General features: G+C 38.0%; 1 long non-coding RNA gene across 4 annotated transcripts in view; it reads right to left on the minus strand.

Moving 5' to 3' along the window:
- LOC138173558 (uncharacterized) overlaps nt 1–10,307 on the minus strand; it is a 36,918-nt gene that overhangs the window by 3,730 nt on the left and 22,881 nt on the right. For 2 of the 4 annotated variants that reach the window (XR_011171432.1, XR_011171433.1), the window contains exons 2-4: nt 7,756–7,853; nt 6,280–6,435; nt 3,850–3,946 (exon numbers count right to left, since the gene is read on the minus strand). This is a non-coding gene — a long non-coding RNA (uncharacterized lncRNA). Of the gene's footprint in view, nt 1–3,038; nt 3,168–3,849; nt 3,947–6,279; nt 6,436–7,755; nt 7,854–10,307 lie in introns of all 4 variants that reach the window. The other 2 variants (XR_011171434.1, XR_011171435.1) reach the window with 2 other exon arrangements.

A 10,307-nucleotide genomic window follows, 5' to 3' on the forward strand; every position in this document is an offset into this window, starting at 1 on the left:
AGAGAGAGAGAGAGCTATAAGTAATAAGTAAACCAGGAAAGAACTATCTCAAAATAATCAGGCCTCACTAGTGAAGATTTCCACATTTCCAAGCAGCCCAGACCAATGCAGGTGTGGATGACATTCAGACTTTCAGTCAAATCTTCAAGAATACATTGACAACCCTTAGCTTATAGGGACAGTGCCCACTAAGTTATATGGGTTGGTATTAGTAAAAGCAAATGAGAGAGACATGGTTTAACCAAGAGACATGAAAGCCTTGAGCAGTAATGGCACTGGGAGAAACCATGAAGACACACACACACACACACACACACACACACACACACACACACACACACCTTGGTATGATCTCCTTTCTCTACTTTGAAGCAAGCTCACATGCAACAAGTAAATGCCTCCTTTGAGCCAGGTACCTTGCTAAGTGTTGGGGATACAAAGAAGGACCAGAAATAACCCCTTCCTTCAAGGAGGTCACAGTCTAATGATGGAGACAACACCCACACAACTACCTATGAACAAGATATAAACAGGCTAAATTGGAGATAGTCTCAGAGGGAAAGCACTTAGGGTTAAGAAGGGCTGGAAGGGCTTTGCTGAGACAGTGGAATATAGCTTGAAAGAAGCCAGAGAAGCCAAAAGGCAGAGATAAGAGAATGCTGGTCATGGAACAGTCGGTGAAAATGCATGGAGTGTCTTGTGTGAGGAACAAGGGGGCCAGTGTCACTGAATCACAGAGCCCGTGGAGGGGATAAGGTTTAAGAATGGAAAAGTAGGAAGAAACTAGATTATAGCTTTAGAAAACAGAGGATTTTATATTTGATCCTGAGGGTTATAGGGAGCCACTGGAGTTGAATGAAAGGGCAGGATGTGACTGCTTTAGAAAGATCAGTTTGACAGCTGAGTGGAGGATAACTGGAGTGGAGAAAGACATAAGGGAGGAAAACTATTGTAATAGTCCAGGTATGAGGTGATGAGAGTTTGCACCAGGGTGGTGGCAGTGTCAGAAGAGAGACGGGGACATAAATGAGAGATGTAGAGGTAGAGACAATAAAACTCTGCAACTGATTGGATATAGGAGGTGAGGGAAAGAACCCAAGATGTCACATAGGTTTCATGAGTGGAAGAACGTTCATGCTTTAGACACCAATAGGAAAGTTAGGGAGAGGAGAGAGATTGGCAACGAAATTTGTTGAACAGAAGGTTAGGACTGGAAAAGTTAAAACAGGATCATTGGGATCAAGATGATAATTGAACCCATTGGAGCTGATGAGATCACCAAGTCAGACAATATGAGGGAAGAAGAGAAAGAGGGCCCTGAACAGAGTCCTGGGGGACACTCAGAGTTAGTGGGCACAACTTAGATGAAGATCCAATGAAGGAGAATCAGATCAGTCAGAAAAGTAGGAGGAGAACCAGGAGGGAGCAGTATCACAAAAATCTATAGTTAGGGAATTTAAAGGAGAAAAGAATGATTGACATCATCAAAGCCTGCAGGGAGGTAAAAAAGATGGGGACTGGGAAAAGACCATTAAATTTGGTGATTAAGAAATCATTGGTAATTTTGGAGAGAGCAATTTTGGTAAAATGGCAATGTCAGAAGTCTCCCACTCCCTAACCTCATTCAATGGTCACCTTCTTCTCTTCTCTTCCTCCCTCTCTATCATGTTCCACTCACCCTGGTATCAAATTCTTTCATGCTGGGTACTTCTCAGAGAAGTGCATATGACAAACTCGTCCACAATGGCCTCATGAAATGAATTTTCTGATGAACAGAAGGTTAACACCATAATATTTGTGGTTGAAAACTCTTTCTGACATAGTAGTTCATTTTTCTACCTTAAGAAGCATAAGGTTCCTACGTTTAAATTGTGACATTTGAAAATACTGAAAGGCTTCCAGGCCATCAGCTGGGAATAGTGTGGATGCAGGAGGCATGGAAAATTTGTATGGATGCTAACAAGACAGGCCCTAGAAGCTGGTCTTTGGAACACATCTCTGCTAGGGTGAGGACTCCACTCCCCCTCAAGTTACTGTAGCTGCTCTTTTTCTGCTCTGAAATATCACACTGGTTGCACTGAAATGAATTTCTATTGTATTGTGTTGTACTGTACTGCCTTGTAGTATGGTATAATGCATTGTTGTATGTTGTGTTGCATTTTAGGATTCTGTAGTGTAGCATATTATACTGTAGTGTAGTATAATTAGTTGTATCTAGATAGTACAGTGGATAGAGCACTGGACTTGGAATCAGAAAGACTCATGTTCATGAGTGCAAATCTGACCATAGATACTAGCTATGTGACCCTGGGCAAGTCACTTACCCCTCTTTGCTTCAGTTTCCTTAACTATAAAATGAGCTGGAGAAGGAAATGTCAAACCACTCCAATACTTTTGCCAAGAAAATGCCAAATAGGGTCATAAAGAGTCTGAAGCAACTCAAAAACAACAAATAGTCTATTATAGCATATTGCAGCATGTTATTTTATACTATAGTGTAGTATAGACCAATGTCAGATATTATATATTATAGTACAGCGTAGTATATCGTTTTATATTGTAGCATATTTTATTGTAGTGTAATATAAAATTTGATATGTTGTAGTATATTGTATTGTACTGCACTATGGTATATTGCATTGAATTTTAGGATATTGTAGCATATTGTATTATAGTCTATTGTTGTGTAGTATATTTTATTATATTGTAGTGTAGTATAGTTTATTGTAACATACACCATTGTAGTGTCATATATCTTATTGTATTGTAGCATAGTATAGTTTATTGTAACATATGACATTGTAGCATAGTATAGTTTATTGTAACATATTACATTGTAGTGTAGTATATTGCTTTATATTGTATTGTAGTATAACGTATTGTCATGTATTGAGGTATCATATAATGTCATGTGTTGTAGTATTGTAGTACAGTGTAATGTATTCTATTGTATTGTATTGTCTCCATAGCCTCTAGATCCTGGCCTCTTTGTTTCTCGTCCCTCATCATTTCCTTCATCCTTCATTCTTCCCACTGACCTTGGTCTTTGGAGTTCTGATGCTGGTAGGACTCAGCTTTTGTCATCTTTCAGACAGCTTGAAGACCATTCACAGTCTTTTCCGAACTTTACTTCTCCTCAGAAGTACCACCTCTCCCTGATTTTCATCCTGGATGAATTATATGGAGCTTGGTACATGCAGTTAGACCTGGTCAATGTGCTAGTTTATTTTGCTTATTTGTACTTTTTTTTTACAAGAGAGTTATATTGGGAGGATTGTATTAGGAAATGATAGTAATGTTTTGCTTTATTTTTTTTTAAAGGTCAATAAACATCTTTTAAAAATAAGTGACCAGTTACTCAAGGGTTACCATGAAATAACAAAATGAAATCTATAATACCTCCAAGGGACCAGCCTTCCAAGTAGACAAAGGGAACTCAATATTTATGAAACATTGCACCAGACACTAGGGATACAAGTTTAACAGGTATTCCACACATCTGGAATCATAAGCCACACTCATTTCCAATGAGGGAGAGAGGCTACAGGGGAGGGAGAAAAGGAGTTGACAAATAGAACTTCAGCCTCATCCCAGGGCTTAATCTACTGAGAGACAAGGAGGAATAATAAATAGCAGAGTATTGACTAAGGCAGAATAACGAAATAAATAACAGGAGAAATCATACATTAGGGTCATTCTCATCCCTCATACACAAATGAGTGTAATCTCCAGTAGAATCATATGCTTGGGGGAAAGGGAATCCCTAGAAAAACTCACACCCTGAGTGAGAAAGGATTTTGGTTTTAGTATCATTTGCATGACATCATCATTGGGGAGAATCTTTCTTACCTGAGTTCTCATAGGTTTGTCTTTATATAACCAGCTATATCTCAGCGATGTGGCCAGCTCTCTGTATCTTGTAGTATTGTGTGCCCTCTGAACAGCTCTGTTCAAAGCAGATCAGAGAAGAAAAGATCATTCAGGTACAAAAATATTTAAGTTGTTCTTGTCTAGTCGTGTCTGATTCTTCATGACCCCATTTGGGGATTTCTTGGCAAAGATATTGAGTGGTTTGCCATTTACTTACCCAGCTCATTTTACAGATTAGAAAATTGAGGCAAACAGAGTTATGTGATTTGTCCAGTCACACAGCTAGCAAGTGTCTAAGGCCACATTTGAACTCAGGTCTTCTTGACCCCAGGCTTGTTGCTCCATCCACTACCCACAAAAATACTATATGCTGTAATATAAAACAATACAATATACTGTACTATAATATAATGTAATATCTGACATCGGTCTCTACTACACTACAGTATAAAATAATATGCTACAATTGCTATAATAGACTATTTGTTGTAGTAGCTCTTTCTGTGGTAGCAAAAAGCTAGAAACTAGTGGGATGTACAACAGTTGAGGAATGGCAGGATAAATTGTGGTTTATGAAGGTGATGGAGTATAATTGTGCTGTAAGAAATGAGGAAACAGATGATTTCAAAAACATGGAAAGATATATATGAACTGATGCCCAGTGAACAGAATCTGAACTATAACGTCAATACTATAAAAATGAACAATTTGGGGGATTTTTATAAACTGATGAAGAATGGATTTGAACAGAGCCAGAAGAATATTTATACAATGACAACACTGTAAAGTACAAACAACTTTAAAAGCTGTATGACCTATGATCAATATAATGACCATTCATGATTCCAGAGGACTGATAAAACATGCTATTCATTATGCATCATCAAGCAAAATAAATTCCCTCAGAGTCTAGAATGTAATCTATAGTCTATAACCTGTGGGTCCCATTACCTCTGGATACTCATAAACACAAGATTCAAACCATGGAGACCCCCCACCACTTAGTAGTATTTTATTTTTTCCAATTACATGTAAAGATAGTTTTCAACATTCATTTTTGTAAGATTTTGAGTTCCGAATTTTTCTCCCTCCTTCCCTTCCCTCCCCTCTACCCAAGACAGCAAGCAATCTAATATAAACTATACATTCACGATCATAGTAATCATATTTCCAAATTAGTCAGAACAAAATGCAAAAAACATGAGAAAGAAAAACTAAAAAACAAAAGAAGTGAAAATAGTATGCTTTGCTCTGTATTCAGACTCCATAGTTCTTTTTCTGGATGTGGATAGCATTTTCTATAATAAGTCTTTTGTAATTGTCTTATATCATTGTATTGCTGAGAAGAGGTAAGTCTGTCATAGTTGATCATCATACAATGTTGCTGTTACTGAGTATAATGGTCTTCTGGTTCTGCTCATTTCACTCAGCATCAGTTCATGTAAGTCTTTCCAGGTTTCTCTGAAATCTACCTGCTCATAATTTCTTATAGCACAACAGTATGCCATTATATTCATATATTATAACTTGTTCAGCTATTCCCCAATTGATGATTATCCCCTCAATTTCCAATTCTTTGCCACCACAAAAAGAGCGACTATAAAATATTTTTGTACGTGTGGGTCTTTTCCCCTTTTTATGATCTCTTTGGGACATAGACCTAGTGGTGGTATTGCTGGATCAAAGTGTATGCACAGTTTTATTTTGGGCATAGTTCCAAATTGCTCTCCAGAATGTTTGACTAGTTCACAACTCCACCAAAAATGCATGAGTGTTCCAATTTTCTCACATCTTCTCCACCATTTATCATTTTCTTTTTCGGTCTTATTAGCCATTTTGTTTTTGTAATCAATAGTGATTTAGAGCATTTTTTCATATGACTGTAGATATTTTTAATTTCTTTATCTGAAAACTGCTTATTCATATCCTTTGATCATTTATTAGTTGGAAACATGGAGATTTTTTATGGCAATTGACCCATTTTGACTTGCTTGCCACAACTCCGTTTCAAAACTGGAAATTTCTGAAATTAATTCAGGCCTAGGCAGTTGTTTCCTATACTAAGGGCACAAAATAACCCTGAAAAAGCAGGTGATTAAATCCAGGCAGAAATAAAAATTGAAGTAATGCAAACAATGTCAACACATATTCCTGAAAGAATACAAAGTCCTCCCATTTTCTTTCAGAATGATTCAGAAAATGGCTTTTTCCCAATGACTTGAGGCTCGGATAGCGATGAGTTCCTCCATATTTAGATCGAGGGCAATAAAGATGGGAAGGAGGAGGTAAATTCAGGGTGGACGGCTTAGTGTTACTGCTTGAAACCTGACCCTGCCAGTCTCCACTGCCTGTTACTCTTCACTCATCTGGCTGCTCCCAGTATTCAGTGGTGCCCCTAACTTGACTTGCCTTAGGCAGTGTTCCTCCCTTCTGGTCACGGTCCTCTTCACGTTGCCAGCCTGGGATCTTCTCTCTCCTTCATGTGGTTATAACTCTAGTGATGTCTGGGGGCAGACAAAGTCTAATTCATCAAACCTGGGCAACCGGCAAATTCTATGTTAAGTCCTGCCAAGTGGAGTAAGATGATCAGTCTCCAAAAGCCTTGAGATCTTTCACAACCCTAGAAAAATGCTACACAGCCACAGCACAGCACACACTGAGTGTCTTTGGTTCCACTTTTCTTCGGTGACACCCCCATAATACATGTTCCCTAATGGGCTAATCTTAGCAAGGGTGAAACATGGTTTTCCTAAGTTCTATAGCCTGTGCCAGTTAGTTCCTCAGAAAGTTCATCTCCCCCAGGCCTGGGAAATGGGATAGCATTCTGTTCATGGATCGAAAAAACATGGTCTAATTGACCAGCTCTGTCTTTTCATATTTTTTCCCCTGAGATGCTATCTCTACTCACTGATTTAAAAACAACAACAACTCTGCTTTGACCTTCCCTAACTTTTCATTGTGATGTATGGTCTTGCTTTTGGACTGGCCCCTTGGTATACAGACAATGCTTAAACATCCTTGGTGACTGTTTATCTTATACAGGATGGAGCCTTTTCATACATGTATGTCAGAAATATTTCCAAACAGATGTATACATCTATTTCTTTTGCTGGCACTGAAGAGGGAGAGAAGCGTAGGTTGGGGTGGAAGACATTCATGGAATTTTCTGCAAGTGGGAATTTGCCTTTGGTTACTCCAGATATTACAAAGATTTCTTAAATTTCCAGATAGAAAAGTATACACTGAAAAGAATATTGGAGTCAGAGAAACTGTCCCACCTTTGTTACTCACTACTTTTGTGACCTTGGGTAAATCACTTATCAACCATTGTCATTTATTCCTTCATTTTAAAAGTCCATGGCTGGACTAGATGTCCTTTGAATGACAAAATAGAAAAGATCTAAGAATATTTCCTCCTACTATATTTACAAGAAACAGGCACATTGGTGAGATGCACAATTGTATTGAATAGGAAGAGGAATCCTGATCACTGAGAGTAGAGAGAAATACAAAGTATACTCAGCAGATGTATAAAATGTGACAGGCTGGTGGTCTGAAAGGAGCCTTGGGTTCAGAGTCAGGAGACTTGGGTTCAAAGTCCAGTTCTGACACTTACTAGATTTGTGATCATAGGTCAGTCTTTTAATCTAAGTCTTGGTTTCCTCACCTGTAAAATGGGCTTAATAATGCTTCACTGACTAGCTCTTAGAGCTATTGACAGTACAACCATGTTAAACCTTGGACTACTATATTAATCAAAGTTGTTATTAAAATTACAATTTATTTTCTATCTGTTCAAAGATGCATGTGACATTAAAAAAATGCTGTCACAAATCCCAGAAAGGTTTCATCTTAACATCAAAATCTTTAATAAACTTTTTTTACCTGAATGCTTATTCAAAATTATCAAAGTCAAGCAGTCTAACTTCCATATTAATCCAATTCAACAATAGATGGGGCTTTCTCTGTGATTACCTTAGAAACTGGAGAGAAAACGAATAAAGATGAGTTTAATGTGTATTCTGTGTTAATGTTAAGTAGCTATAAATTAGGGTCACTTCTCACATAAATTTAGCTGGGGTTGTCCTACCAGTGACAAATCCATGGAGACAATTCTTACATGTAATAAATATATCTAACCTAAGCCCTCTGGCTGAATCCATAAGGGCTGGGACAGGTAAAGGTGTTATCATAGGTCCAGGTGATGCTCTCAGGTAAATCCTCATTCTCAGGTAAAGGTTAGTGGGAACAGCAAGAAGTATTATGGAAAAAATCCTAAGGGGGCCTCTATGTAAGGTATGCCAGTAATAAATCTTATTTCCCAGGTCCTTGGCCTAATCTGGCATCAAGGTATTCTCTTCCTTATGTCTGGGGGTTTTAATTTACTTTAGATTATTAAAATCTCTCTGGTTAAAAGCACTCTCCTGCTTCTAAACTCCAGCTGACTTTGGAGAACCATCTCCATGCATCTCCAATGGGTTTGTACCTTGAGGAAAGAGTTTCTATCTTCTTCACTACCCCCAGGGCCTCAAGCTAAAGTAGTAAGTCCCTTTGCCTTCTTCTGGGCCCAAACCTCTGCTTAGCAAGTATTTAATGGTAACTGTCAGGGTTTTATATACATACATACATACATACATACATACATACATACATACATACATATATACATACATATAAAGGAGAATAGCAATGAATCGAAAGAGAACAAAGGAGAGGGATAAAGTTTATAGGAAATTTGTGGAAGCTTTTTTATGAAACTGTTTCCCTCTTCAAGGAAAGGAGAGTCATACAATTCATAGGAATGGCTTCCTTTCTCACTTGAAAGGTTTGAGGGGTGAGAGTGTTAGATCACCTCACTACCCATCACTCTTATTCTCATTAGTGTCTCAGCCCCAACCCAGTACAGTGTCACCTTGATCTATAGTAACAGTGGCAATGACATCAGTGGTGGCTGATCTCAGGTTCTCAGAAGGGGTCAGCTGAGGATCGAACACCTGAACATTCAGTATCTGATAATCCCATGCCTGGCCATATGGAGCTAAATGTGGAGGACCAGTTCCATGACCCTTCCCATTCTGTAATCCCAAACTTTAATTCCTCAATGAAACTAAAACTCTTGGCTGCTCTCTCTCAGAAATCCTCATGAAACTCTCCCTAACTTAACCCCAATAACCCTGCCTTCCTCCCTCCAAAAAGCAAAAAAAACAAAAACAAACCAAACCAAACAAAAAAGACACTATGTCCTGTAGGCTCCTAATTGATCCCCCAGCCTTGTCTCTTCCCACTTCAACCTCTCTTCTAGTCCAGTTGGTAAAGTGACTTTCTAAAAGTATAGGTCTGACCACGTCACTCTCCCACTCAATATTTTCTTTTCTTTTTTTTTTTTTTGGAGGGTTAAGTGACTTGCCCAAAGTCACACAGCTAGTAAATGTGTCAAGTGTCTGAGGACAAATTTGAACTCAGGTCCTCCTGACTCCCCACCTAGCCACTCCCCTTTCCATTTTCTTTTGAATTCCTCTGTTCAGTTTTTAAAGCCTCATCCTCCTTGGCTCCAACCCATCATTCCAGTCTTGTTATATAGTTTTACTTTGCCTCGGGGAGTGTTTGTTTCAGCATCTCTCATTTTCATGCCACGGAAAATGAAAAAGATCTTCAAATGCATTGAAATCATTTATCTTGCACTCTATAAGCAAGTCAATTCACTTCAGCCAACCAAACACCTACGGTATGCAGAAAGTATACTAAGTACTAGAAGAAATACAAAGTTTAAATAGTACACAGTCTTCTTGGAATGAGTATTGGTAAGAGAAGTAGAATCAGGAGAACAATGCCTACAATTACATAAGGAAAAAGAACTTTTAAAAGAAACAGGCAAATACTTAGTTATTGTAAAGACCAATGCTGGTCCTACAGAATAGATGAGAAACACCTCTCTTATATAAGTACAGGATTGGGGGACCAGGAATGCAAAATATTGCATCCACTATCAGATGGGGTCACCATTATCGGTTGGTTTCTTTTACTGTTTTTCTTAATTAAAAGGGAGGGTGAGGTGGTGTTAGGGCATATCCATCGATAAGCTGGTTAATGTTTACCTATTAAAAATGTACACACAACATGATTTTAAGTTTAACATGCATTACTAACATTTTATCCACCACTTTCTTAATTCTAGAAAATAGTTTTGTTGATTTGTAATGTCAGCTGATTTCCGAAATGTAATACACTTAAAATGTAACCATTGACTCTTGAAAGAATAGTACTGTGTAAACTGACTTCTAGCTCAACCTTCGGGTATTTCTGAATGATTTTTAAGACAATCTCTGACTTCAGGAAATCTAGTATCTCCTAATCAGGGGATATACATATAACTATATCTATCTATCTATCTATCTATCTATCTATCTATCTATCTATCTATCTATCTATCTATCTAT

Source organism: Petaurus breviceps, unplaced genomic scaffold (genome assembly GCF_028583685.1).
Source record: "Petaurus breviceps papuanus isolate PSGF00001 unplaced genomic scaffold, PetGlider_PUasm1.0 582, whole genome shotgun sequence".
NCBI classification, from domain to species: Eukaryota; Metazoa; Chordata; class Mammalia; order Diprotodontia; family Petauridae; genus Petaurus; species Petaurus breviceps.